The following is an 11466-nucleotide window of genomic DNA, read 5'->3' on the forward strand; positions in this document are numbered from 1 at the left end:
ATGTGATATGAATTCCCTTATAAATGGATATTAGCGATAGTGAAAATAATAGTCAAGCTGTAACCCACGGACTCAGAGAGGTTAGGTTAAAAGGAGGTCTCAAGTGGGGATGAAAGATTCTCCCTGTGAAGGGGAATACAATAGGTTTTACAGGTGGACTGGGGCTAGGTGGAGACAGGAGTGGGTGAGATCGGATGGAGGTGGGTGAGATCAAGGGAGAGAGTGTGGAAAGAGACAGCTGGAATTGGCAGGGCATTTGGGGGATGGAGTGGAAACCTAGTGAAGTGGAAATCTCCTAGAATCTATGAGGTTGACTCTAGTGAGGACTCCTAGTAATGGAGGATAGGGAGTCTGAATTGATCATCTTTTGTAGTCAGGAAAGGTTTCCATCCATGGACCTAGGTGACATTCAGTTGAGTTATTGGCTGAGGAGGTCCTGTGGAGATTCCTAAACAACCCAGGTTAATGCTAGGATACTGAAAACTGCCAATTGGGACCCATTGCCAAGAGCAACACCATCACAGGCCATTGAACTTGGAGAGGTAGAGCAAGTACCTGCACGGAGTGTTCATCTCTACACTCTAGTCTCTTTTACACAAGAAGGTATACAATAAGCTATGGAAAGAGAATCCTAGGCACTGCCTCAGCCACAAAGCCCTTACCCTACAATCTGTCCTATCTGCAAGATATAATGGACAGTGGTGGCTCTGAACTTGTGGAAATGGATAAGCAAACTTTGGTTAACTTGTGGCCCACACCACTAGAGCAAGCCCATGTCTAGCCAAACATGACTTACAAAAATAATCAAACAAATTAATTAATAATGAAATGATTCCTAATGGTGTTCTGCTATACTCACAGATTGGTGCCTTGACTGTTCATCTTTAGCTAGGCTTCCTCCAGCACACATGGGAGGGAACTTGGTGAGACCCACAGCCAGACATTATTTGGAAGAGTTTAAATTGGAGATCTCCATCAGGACCCCCTCCACTGGAGCTTGGGAACCCCAAGGAAGCGGGGGGAGGAAATACTGTAGGAGTCAGAGGGGATGGAGGATATCAGGAGAACATGGCCTACAAAAGCAACTAAACAGGGCACACACAGACTCACAGAAACTCAAGCATGGGTCTGCATCAAATATTATGGCCATTAGCTTGGTATTATTTGGGGACTCTTGTGGGACCAGGTGTACCTCGGACTTCTTTGCAAGCTCTTTTACGTCCTACTGGGTTGCCTTGTCTGACCTCCATATGAGGGTTTCACCTTGTCGTATTATATCTTGTGTTGTGCTGTTTGGCTGTCATCTCTTGGATCACTTGCTCTTTTTTAAAGAGAAAACACCTAGGGATGGGAGGAGTGGATTTGGGGGAAAGGGTAGGTAGTGGGGAGTTAGGAGGATTTGGGGGGAAGGGAACTGTGGTTGGAATGTATCTTATGAGAGAAGAATCTATTTTCAAAATGATTCTGAGTTCTTACATTATTTTTTATATCTCCATTTACTTAGATTTTATGTTTTTTTCACTAAGTAATTTTCTTACCTTGTGCTCAAAATCATCAAGCTATTTTCCTTTGAAAGTTTTAACTTATAATTAATTTTTTTCATAATGCTGTAAGGGTTCATAGAATCTATCTAGTCTAAGGATTTTATATTAATGAAATATTTCAGGTATAGAATTAATTTATAAGAACATAGTTCCAGATACAGCATGGGAAATAAAGCATCATGGAATCAGGTGAAGGTACTAGAGATGCTGGTGCCAAATTTGTTAACCCATTCCTTCCCAGGGGTGATCTTGGCCTTAAATTTTGCTTATTATCTTTTTCAGATAGTAAACTATGGTTACATATGTGTGTTCCCCAAATTAACAGATCCCATTTTTACATGCTTTCAAGACTCACTTATTTTTATTTCTTATGTGTATAATTGTTTGTCTGCTCATGTATATGTTTACATGTATGTGCACTACATGTGTGACTGGTGCCCATGGGGGCCAGAAGAAGGCATCAAATCCCCTGAAACTGGAGTTACAGATGGTTGTGAGCTGCCATGTGAGTTTTGAGATTTGAATCCAGTTTCTCTCCAGTTACAGCAAATAGAGCTAAACAATGAGTCAGCTCTCCAGTACCATTACGTATACAATTTTATATATACTTGTGATTAAATGTCCATCAGACATCTTAGGCAGTAGCCAATATTTTGTCTATGTGATATTTTTTGAGATTTTCCATGGTAACTCAACTATCTAAAGGACTTCCACTTTTCTCTGGGGTGCTTCTACAATTACAGCACTCTGTTGCCCTGGATAATTTGACTTTATATTTTTTAGCCCTTTTCAGCAATTCTGTAGCAACTATTTCTCAGAACGAAAAGATGAATTTGTAGGTTGTGAGAATATTTAACAATTTCTTAGCTGCTTTCTAGACCCTCTGCACTTTCACTGCTCTGTTCTCTAAGGCTTCTTCACCTCTTCATCATTATGCCAGGCTCCGGGTTTGTGACTCTAGCTGATACCTCAGCTGTGAAGTGTCATCCTATCATCTTGCTGTGAATTTCTCTAATGACCAAGAATCCTTGAGTGCCCTTTGCAGGCGCTTATCGGATGGTGAGACTTCTCTTCAGTCAAGTGACTCTTCATTTTCATGCTCTATTTTGACATCTCATATTGTTTAAAATACATTTATGAGAAATATAAAAGTAATTTCTGTTTTATTTTTTTTGCCCTTTATCCTACCTCAAATACAAACTCAAGTATGATGAGAACTTAAAAATCTATTTTTTTACGTGTGCATGAGGCAGTGTCTGAATAGTTCATATGTCATCTGGGATTTATCTAGTTCCCATAAATGTATGCAAAAATTTCTGGGATTTTCCCCCTATTCCTCTGAACTAGATTCTGGGATTGAATCATAACCATAGTCATTCTGGATTAAGAAGTAATAGTTCCCATTGAAACTCCATGAACATTGTTCCTGGTGTTTTTATTTCTACTTATATTTTGACAGTTCTTTATCATTTAGTTTTGCATATATATTTCAGAATTAACTTTTTGGGGGTCCATGAAAAATTGTAGTTATATTGTAATAATGATCATATTTGTATTACAGATTAATATGCAATATTGAATCTTCCATTTAGGAGCATGTGTGTTTCTTGATTTGTTTTGAATTTTAATAGATAAATTACCCATAGGCAAAAAGCTACTGCTCAAAGTTATATAGCCAATTAACAGCAAAGCCAGTGGTAGAAGGAATGTCTCCTGACTCTTTAGCAGTTCATACACTTAAAGGCTTAATTATTTAGTCAGTTAAGAAACATTTTCCAGTTTCTGCAGCTACAGAACCATCAGCATGAAAGAGAATCCAACTTCTGTATTTTCCCAGGCCCTTGATAATCAAAGTGTTCTCAGAGGGCTTGTTAAGATTGGAGAGTCTCAGCCCTAAAAACCTACCGTCTTCATTTGGAAGATTGCTGGCTTATTGGCAGATACTGTTTGTGAGACTGTGTGGAAAGCTTCTTAGCAAAAGGGGCCAGAATTTTCTGCATTGGTCCTGTGCTTTGAAACCTGCCAGAGCTCCCAGTGCTGATGCTCAGGCAACTGAACTCAAAGGATTCAAGGAAGCAACATGGAGACCTTTCCCTTTTTCTGCAGACTCAGGAGAAAGAGCCTGCTTCTCTGAACAGACATCAAAAACCCAATATGAGGGACTGGAGAGATGATTCCATAACTGAGAGTGCTTACTGCTTTTCCAAAGAACCCAAGTTCGCGTTTCAGCGTCCATGCTGTGTGGCTCACAAATAGTTCACTCTAGGATCCAATGACTGCTCCCTCTGTGGGCACTTGCAAACACATGTGACATACATATAAGCAAATGCACACATATGCATATATAGCTAAAGTAATAAAAACACGTCTAAAATATTTAAAAACGGGAGCTTGTGGACAAAGGTGATTGACACCAAACCTGAAGACCTGATTTTGATCCCTAGGGTCCACAAGGCAGAGAGAACTCACTCCTTAAAATTGTACTCTGATTTCCATGCACATGCTCAGACATGTGTGCTTGCATGGGCAGGTTTGCTGCACATACATGCATAGTGTAAATAAACAAATAAATACGTGTAATTGAATTTCTAAAAAATCGAAAATAGCAAAATAATACCTAAATAATTCATATCCTTTGTCATATGTATTCAAAGGAAACAAAATGTTAAACAGTTTTCTGAAAACAATGCATTTCAGGAAGGCTAGGATCTGTGTGTGTGTGTGTGTGTGTGTGTGTGTGTGTACATTACTAATTACCGCTATTTAGGAAGCACATACATTTTGTTGAATATTGATTCCCCAAATTCGCTTTTTAGCTACTAAAGGCATCAGGGAGGAATGCAAATACTGAGGATGCAGAAACACAGATCTTCAGTCTTCCAGTGTAAGGCAAATGCCACTCGTGTGTTCAGGTAGCTTTATTCTACCAGTGTTAATCGGGGTTCAGTTTTCCAGCTGCTATAACAACAAGTTATCCCCAGAAGCCAGAGGAGCAAGGGAAGCTGGGGGGCGGGGTGGAAAAGGTGAAGAGGGGATGAAGGAAAAAAAAGTGAAATCCTTGCAATATCGCCTCGAGCCACTAGGGGTACCTTTGTATCATTTTTCATTCTGCATTGATTTGGAGTAGAAACCTGTATTAGGGGAAAACCAGGGTCCTCGGCATTTTTTTGTGAGCAGTGCACCCGGAATCCAAAAAGATTTTTATAAAAAAAAAGAAAGAAAGAAAATGAAAGAAAGAAGCCACAGCTCCTGGTAACCCGGATAAGAACACGGAATCGTTCTACTGGACACCAGCATTGGGAATTCATTTTTTGAGGTCAATTTCCAATCGAGATAAATCTATTGGATTAGTAGGATTATCTGATCGCAGCTCAAAGAAGTAACGTTGTTTGATCGTTTGTATTTTCTTGCCTGATGGTCGGAATTACACGGATGCGGGGTTGGTTCTCCAGGATTCTAGATCGTGCAGCGTCTGGAGAGAAAAAAAGCATCAATCCACACGTTTAGGAAGTGTCCGTGGGTGAATAAAGAGGGAGGGGGAGGTGGAACCAGGGTTGCGGCTGCTTAAAGAAAAATAAATAAATAAATAAGGGAAGCGTCTTGAATTCTGAAACAAGAATTACCCAGTTCCTGAGGTTGAAAAGAAAGCATCTACAAACTGGTAAATACTTTGGCCATTTCGGCTTGAATTTGAAGGCGAAGTGTTTGTTAAAACTGTCTCCTTGAATAATTGAAAGGACTGGGGGAAGATGAGGGGGCTCCCTCCGCGGACGTGTCTTGCTGTGGGTAAGTTTGTGGCTCTTTCCTCGGGAGAGGGCTGCGGGTCTGGGTACCACTGTGCGAAAGCGGTTGCGGACTCGGGGCCGCCGGAGAAATGGGGCTAGCAGGCTGGCAGCCCACCCCGCGCACCTCCCAGGCATCTCGAGCAACCGCTCTGCCAGCACCAAGCTTCAAAACCTGGGTTTTGTGGCCTCAGTAGGGAAGCCAAGCAGCCTCCTGCCCCCCAACTTTGCCCTGGAGGTGGGGAGAGAATCTCTGAGCTGTGACATCCCCTCTTGGACTGGTGATTTTTCTCCTAGGGACACTTTACGGAAAAGAGGCAGCCAGTGCTTAGAAAATCCTGCTCAGGGGTGGGGAGAGCTCAGGTCCACGTAGTGCTGCCTCGGCCCAGTTTCCCTGGCTGGCTAAGCTTTCTGGGGAATTTCGATGGGGATGCAGTAGGCAAGGGAGAGTGCTCTTATTCATAAGCTCCCTTCTTCTGTTTCTTCCTGCCCTTCCCCATCTCCCCCTTCTCTCAGACACTAAAGGGTTACAGTCACTGCATCTGATCCAGAAGAAGGAAGTGGGATTCTGCCACACAGGTTATCTCGTGACTTCCTTGTAGGACTTTGCATAATACAGTGAGACTTAACTTTCTTGAGTTAGATGTGCCTCTTTGCAGCGTTTTAGCCCAGGGCCCAGGCTGGCGAGTGCACCAGGCAGCCAGCTGCATTTGTGATCCCAACCTGCCTTGCCCTGCTCCTGGACTCCTGGCTTTTCTTTTCCAGTGAGCTCTGAGCGCTTGTGTTTCTAGAGATTTTCTTGCAGCTGAATTTAGGTTTAAACATTTTTCTTCAGTTAAAGAAATTTTGTAGCTCTCTAGAAAAAGAAATGTTCTACTGTGTTCTCAGAAGGAAATCGATTTTGCCAGAGGTAATTTAAATTAATCTTTCAAATGTGTGACTATTAATTGACTTAGGAAAGTAAAAGTTACTTTGGAATAAGGAAAAGGGCACTATTCTCACCGAAGTTTGATGCCCACGTAGCTCCAGCACAATTATTTACATAATAATGCATAATATGTAAGTATTTATGAATGTATACAAGTGTCTATAGGTGGCTTAGATAGATGAAACCCCCTTACATCCCTTCACACTTTAGTGTCTTTCAGTTGGCCTTTTTCTATTTAAGGCCAATGCATTTGCTTTTAAACTATGAAGCACTCAAATGTACTGAAATAAAATGAAGATAGGTAATTGTCATGACATAAAATAATGCATCTGGTGTGTGTAAGTATCCCAAAGAAAGCATCATTTCCTCAGCATTTGGGTGATGGATTGTGAAAGGTGTGTAGATACTCTTACAGTTTTAATGTGTAAGTCTCTCCTTTAAGCCTGGGCTTAGCAGTGACCATGGTTCAGTATCATCTGAGCTCATCTCCTCCAGTACTTATTTGACAAACTCCAAGCACTTCATGCATTCTGTCTATGAAAAGAGGAGTCTTACCAACTTCCTTCCTGGATTTTTTTTCTGTGCTTTTAAACTGAATTCTGAAGCCAGCATTTGGAATTTGTATTTAAGATGCAATTGCCAAGTGAAAACTTTCATGTCCCAGGAATTTTAAGGTGGAAACTTGACTGTTTCTTGCTTCTGTGGGCATTGATTAAATCTTTCTACAATAATAGATTCACAAGGAAGAGTTTTTCCAAGCACATTCGTTTTCTGTAGATATCTCAGAAGCTGGCTCTGCTTCTTTTTCTTGCTTCTCTGTCACATGGTTTGTGTGCCTTGGAGGGAGAAGAATGGATGTTCTGTGTGTTGGTACATTCTAGCCGCTGCCCCTAGCCACACAGTCCAGGAATATTTAACGTCTGATTAAGTCAATGAAATTAATAGTAACTGATAATACAAATGAAGCTCATTGAGTGATGGATTAGTTAATACTTCTCTCTTTAGTCTGAGAGACATATTGACATAAAAGGGATAAAAAATTTCCAACTTAAAATGGGGATCCTTCAAAAGATTAATTTGCATGTTTGAAACCAGTGAACTAGTGGTGATTGAATGTCTCAGACTGCCGATGAGGATGAGCGAGCTAACACAGCTCTACAGTAGCTAGGAAGTATTTTCCTGTCAAGAGTAGCTGATAGTCTCTAAGCTTTCATTATGCTCTCTTTGGGGTGGTGGAAAAGGCAGCAACTTTGATATTCTCTTTGTATCAGCTGCTTGGAGAGTTGGTAGTGTTTCCACAGTAAGTTCCTACACAAAATCCTTTTAAACCTTGTAGGTAGTACATGCCTGTTGGACAACCAATAGCAAAGGAAATAGCCTACAGAGAACCACATACCACACTTCTGAATTCACAGCTACAACAAGTGAATGAACACAAGCTCAATATAGTTTGACAAGTAGAATAGACCATGTACAGAGTTGGTGAGTTATTGCTGGCCTCAGTCTGTCAATTAACTGCACATTGCTCTGTCTTCTCCAGCACACTTGTGCTGTGTCCTTGGCTGGTTCCTTTTGCTTTATATCAGAAAGACACAGGTTTTGTAATTTGGACTGAAAGGTTAGAAGTTCACAATTAGTGCTAAAAATTGCAAACATGGTTCTTAAAGTAATGGCAAGACATAGCATTAGATTTCCCAAAGCTACTGGTGTGGGTACAGATATTGTGTTCCGAGGGAGTTGGTATCTTCTTCCATGTTGTCTAACTGGCCTAAAATCCAGGGATTATGATGTATTCGCTGCAGCTTCCATGATTTTGAGATGATTAACCATATTCATTGTCATTACCATCCTCTTCTTAAATGAAAGTCTACCAGATCTTCAGTGGAGGTGAAATGAAAGAGGAGAATGAAAGAATACAAACTTCTATCTTGTTTGATTTATTGGGACCTGCAATGAAAAGTCTACCTTTACATGAACTTGAAATTTCAGTTTTTAATTCTTAACAATTGCAAAGCACAGGAAAATAAAGATAGAATTAATGAACACCTCAACCAACCTAGATTATACTTGTATACTTTTCATTACTTCTTTAAAAGTAATTTGGAGCATCTTGGCTTAGCCAGTACTTAATGGTCCTGAAATAACAACATTCCTAGCTCTGTCTAAGAAGTGTTCTTTAATAGCAACACATTGTTTTAGGTGTTCTTTATCTGATGGGGACAAAACCATATTGACTAATATCAGTTATTTCTATATTGCTATAAAAGAATGTGGGATATCTATGCTATCTTTTACAAAAGGAAGGAAGGAAGAAAGAAAGAAAGAAAGAAAGAAAGAAAGAAAGAAAGAAAGAAAGAAAGAAAGAAAGAAAGAAAGAAAGAAGAAAAAGAAAGGTAGAGAAAAACCCATGTTCCATTTTGGTTACATATCTGTTGAGGAAAAACAAAAAAGACTGCCAAGTTAAAGCTTAACTTAAGTCAGAGAAAACCAGTAAATCACTCCAGGCATTTGATATTATTAGATATTAAACTTTGGGGGCTTTAATATGAATTCTTTTTATAGCAGTCAATATAATCTCTTCTGTACCTATTTCCATTGCATGTAAGAGAGAAATTCTACTCAATGAATGGGCACTTTACTGATGCCATTATTGCAGGGTTTATAGATCAGGGATGTGTCAGCATGTGGAATTCAGCAGTAATGCCTCTTTTGTGTGAAAACTTATGGGCCTTGCAGGCACTCTTTCATCCTGACACTCATGAAACGTTCAAGTCTCTGTATTTATTATTTAATCTTCTTCCTATATATGAAGCACTTCAATATATGAATATGTATCCAAATATGACAGGCAAGTGTGAATGGGTCTAATGAGTTTTAATAATACACATATTAGGAACTGCTAAAGGAAGTTTAATTAAGAAAAGCAAGTTAAGCATGAAATTCATTTTGGAACAAAAGCAAGTTAAGTTAGTGCTAGTGATGTAAACTATAAAAACCACAGTGATACATCACAGTAAATTAAGTTTCTGGCTGAGACTAGACCACTCAAATGAAGTTTGCATGGTAGGACTTAGCTGGAGCCCTGAAGTTTTTATGGAACTTGTGAAATATATACTGTTAAGAAAATGTTTTTACTTTTCCTTGGTTTGTATGGCATCATTAGTATTTCAGCTATCGATCAGCCAAACTTTTTGTACAAAACACTAGTGCTCATTCATTTTTATATGCATTGACCATATATTTGTATATGTTTGTTCCCCTTCTCAAGCTCCTCCCAAATCTAGCACCCCCAGACCCGCCCCATGCTGAGGAGGAGTTGGCCTACCTAAACAGACTCTGGACTCTGCCTTTACCTTATGCTTCTTTTGTTTGCATTGTTTCAATTTGCTACTAATTACTTTCTGAAAGGCCACACAATGACGTTTTCTAGACTACACTTCTCTAATCATGCAAATGCCAACAACTAGATTCTTATTTGTGCTTTCCTTTTGGGGGTGCTCTAGGTGATACAACAAACTGTAAGTCTGAGTTTATCTGTTTCTATAACCCATTTAATTTTGTGTTGTTTAGAAAACAAATAGACCCACTATTTGTTTGTTTTTTATTCATCTAGTACAATGATTTCTTTTACTTACAGATTTCCACCACTTATTATATCTAACACTAGCAATCCCATTTTGGTTTTTTTTCTTCTCATAATGCATTTTTACATTTTCAGGAAAAGTATTAAATGTACAGCTTAAAGGTAAATTACATTTTCTTTTACAAAATCATGGTTAGTTATATCATATTGGCCTATAGAACATTCACTATGCTTGCATATTCAACAAGGTCATGTCTGGAATCAGGGAATATCAACTAATAATAGTCAAGTTGTGATCATCAGTAGTCTGAGGTTTCCCCATAGGAAAACGAACCATCCCCAGAGAGTACTGAGCAATAAACACTATTTCCTGCTTATGACAATGACCAACAGCTTGACACGCTCTCTGTACCTGGAAGAAATACTTAATCCACTCAATAGTTAACCTAAAAGGCATACAGGTTCACTTCAGCAGCCATTCTGTTTCAAGTCAGTGCATCTGTCATTTTTGATTTAAATCTGTATTATGTAGCTGTCCAAAACTTTACACACAAGTGACAATGTTATCTATCCTTTTCTTATGGGTAAAAACATCACCAGTTTTAAGACTCCTTCAATTGTGCCAACTGTATTAATACACAGGTTTTGAGGATGCCAAAGTTCTCTACGATTTAGAGCTGTACTCTTTAACAGTAACATCTGGGTTGAAACTCTTTTACATATCCAATCAACCCGGTAGTATCAGTGTCCTTAAAGATGGTAAGGTTCTGGGCTTCTCCCCAGCATGTAGAGTTGTACACTAACTACAAATTATTTTTTAAATTTAAATGTAGCTTTTAAAATAATTTTACTCACATATATGACATGTTGTTATTTCATTTACTAGCACATTTTGTAAGGTTTTGCCATCCCTTTCCTTATCAGAGGCCTAGAAGACCACCCTGAAGGGACTACTAAGAGCATTGGATTTAACCCAATGTAAAATTAGTATTATTTATTCATAGATTTCCATGGGTAAGCCATTTCACAGACTAGCTTGTCCTGTTTTGTTTTTTGTTAGTTATTATATTCATAGTTTATAAAGATATTATTTTAAGTTTCATTTTTAGAGTGGGCCAGGGAGTTCTTTAATGCCATTGGTTTAGTTAATATTTTCAGTGATAATTTATTTCTAACTAGGAGTAACTAGGAGGTAGTTTTAAAAAATATGTTAATTCTGCTGCTTTGACAGTTTCGTACCTGAACAAAATATATTCTGATAATCTCTCCCTTCCCACATCTCCCTCTCATCTCTATCGATAGGCTCATTCCTACCAGTCACTATCTTAGGTTTCTGACTCTTGGTTTTGTTTTGTATGACCCATTTAGTTTAAACAGGGTCATCTGTTTGACCATTGGATTAGAAGTATCTTTTGGAGCATGCTGGGTTCATTGGTGGGTATACCATTGGAGACAATTATTTCCCTCCCCATGAACTGATCAATATAGCCTATACCTCAGTAGTGAGGGATTTGCCTCTGCTTAACTGATATTTAGCCTTTTCACTATTGATTTTTTTTAAAGCATAAAATCAGCAGCCTGGACTCTTAGGGGAATGCCTAGACCCTACCCCCAGTGAAATGACAGACT

The 11466-nt window shown here is 39.1% G+C and overlaps 1 protein-coding gene across 10 annotated transcripts in view; it reads left to right on the forward strand.

Moving 5' to 3' along the window:
• Nlgn1 (neuroligin 1) overlaps nucleotides 1-11466 on the forward strand; it is a 926408-nt gene that overhangs the window by 198595 nt on the left and 716347 nt on the right. Inside the window, exon 1 of one of the 10 annotated variants that reach the window (XM_040754610.1) lies at nucleotides 4667-5330. The exons of the other annotated variants lie outside the window; for them this stretch is intronic. The gene's annotated coding sequence lies outside the window, so the exon portion shown is untranslated. Of the gene's footprint in view, nucleotides 1-4666; nucleotides 5331-11466 lie in introns of those variants that run through there. 10 annotated transcript variants of the gene reach the window in all.

This window comes from Mesocricetus auratus, unplaced genomic scaffold (assembly GCF_017639785.1).
Source record: "Mesocricetus auratus isolate SY011 unplaced genomic scaffold, BCM_Maur_2.0 Super-Scaffold_100011, whole genome shotgun sequence".
Classification (NCBI taxonomy): Eukaryota; Metazoa; Chordata; class Mammalia; order Rodentia; family Cricetidae; genus Mesocricetus; species Mesocricetus auratus.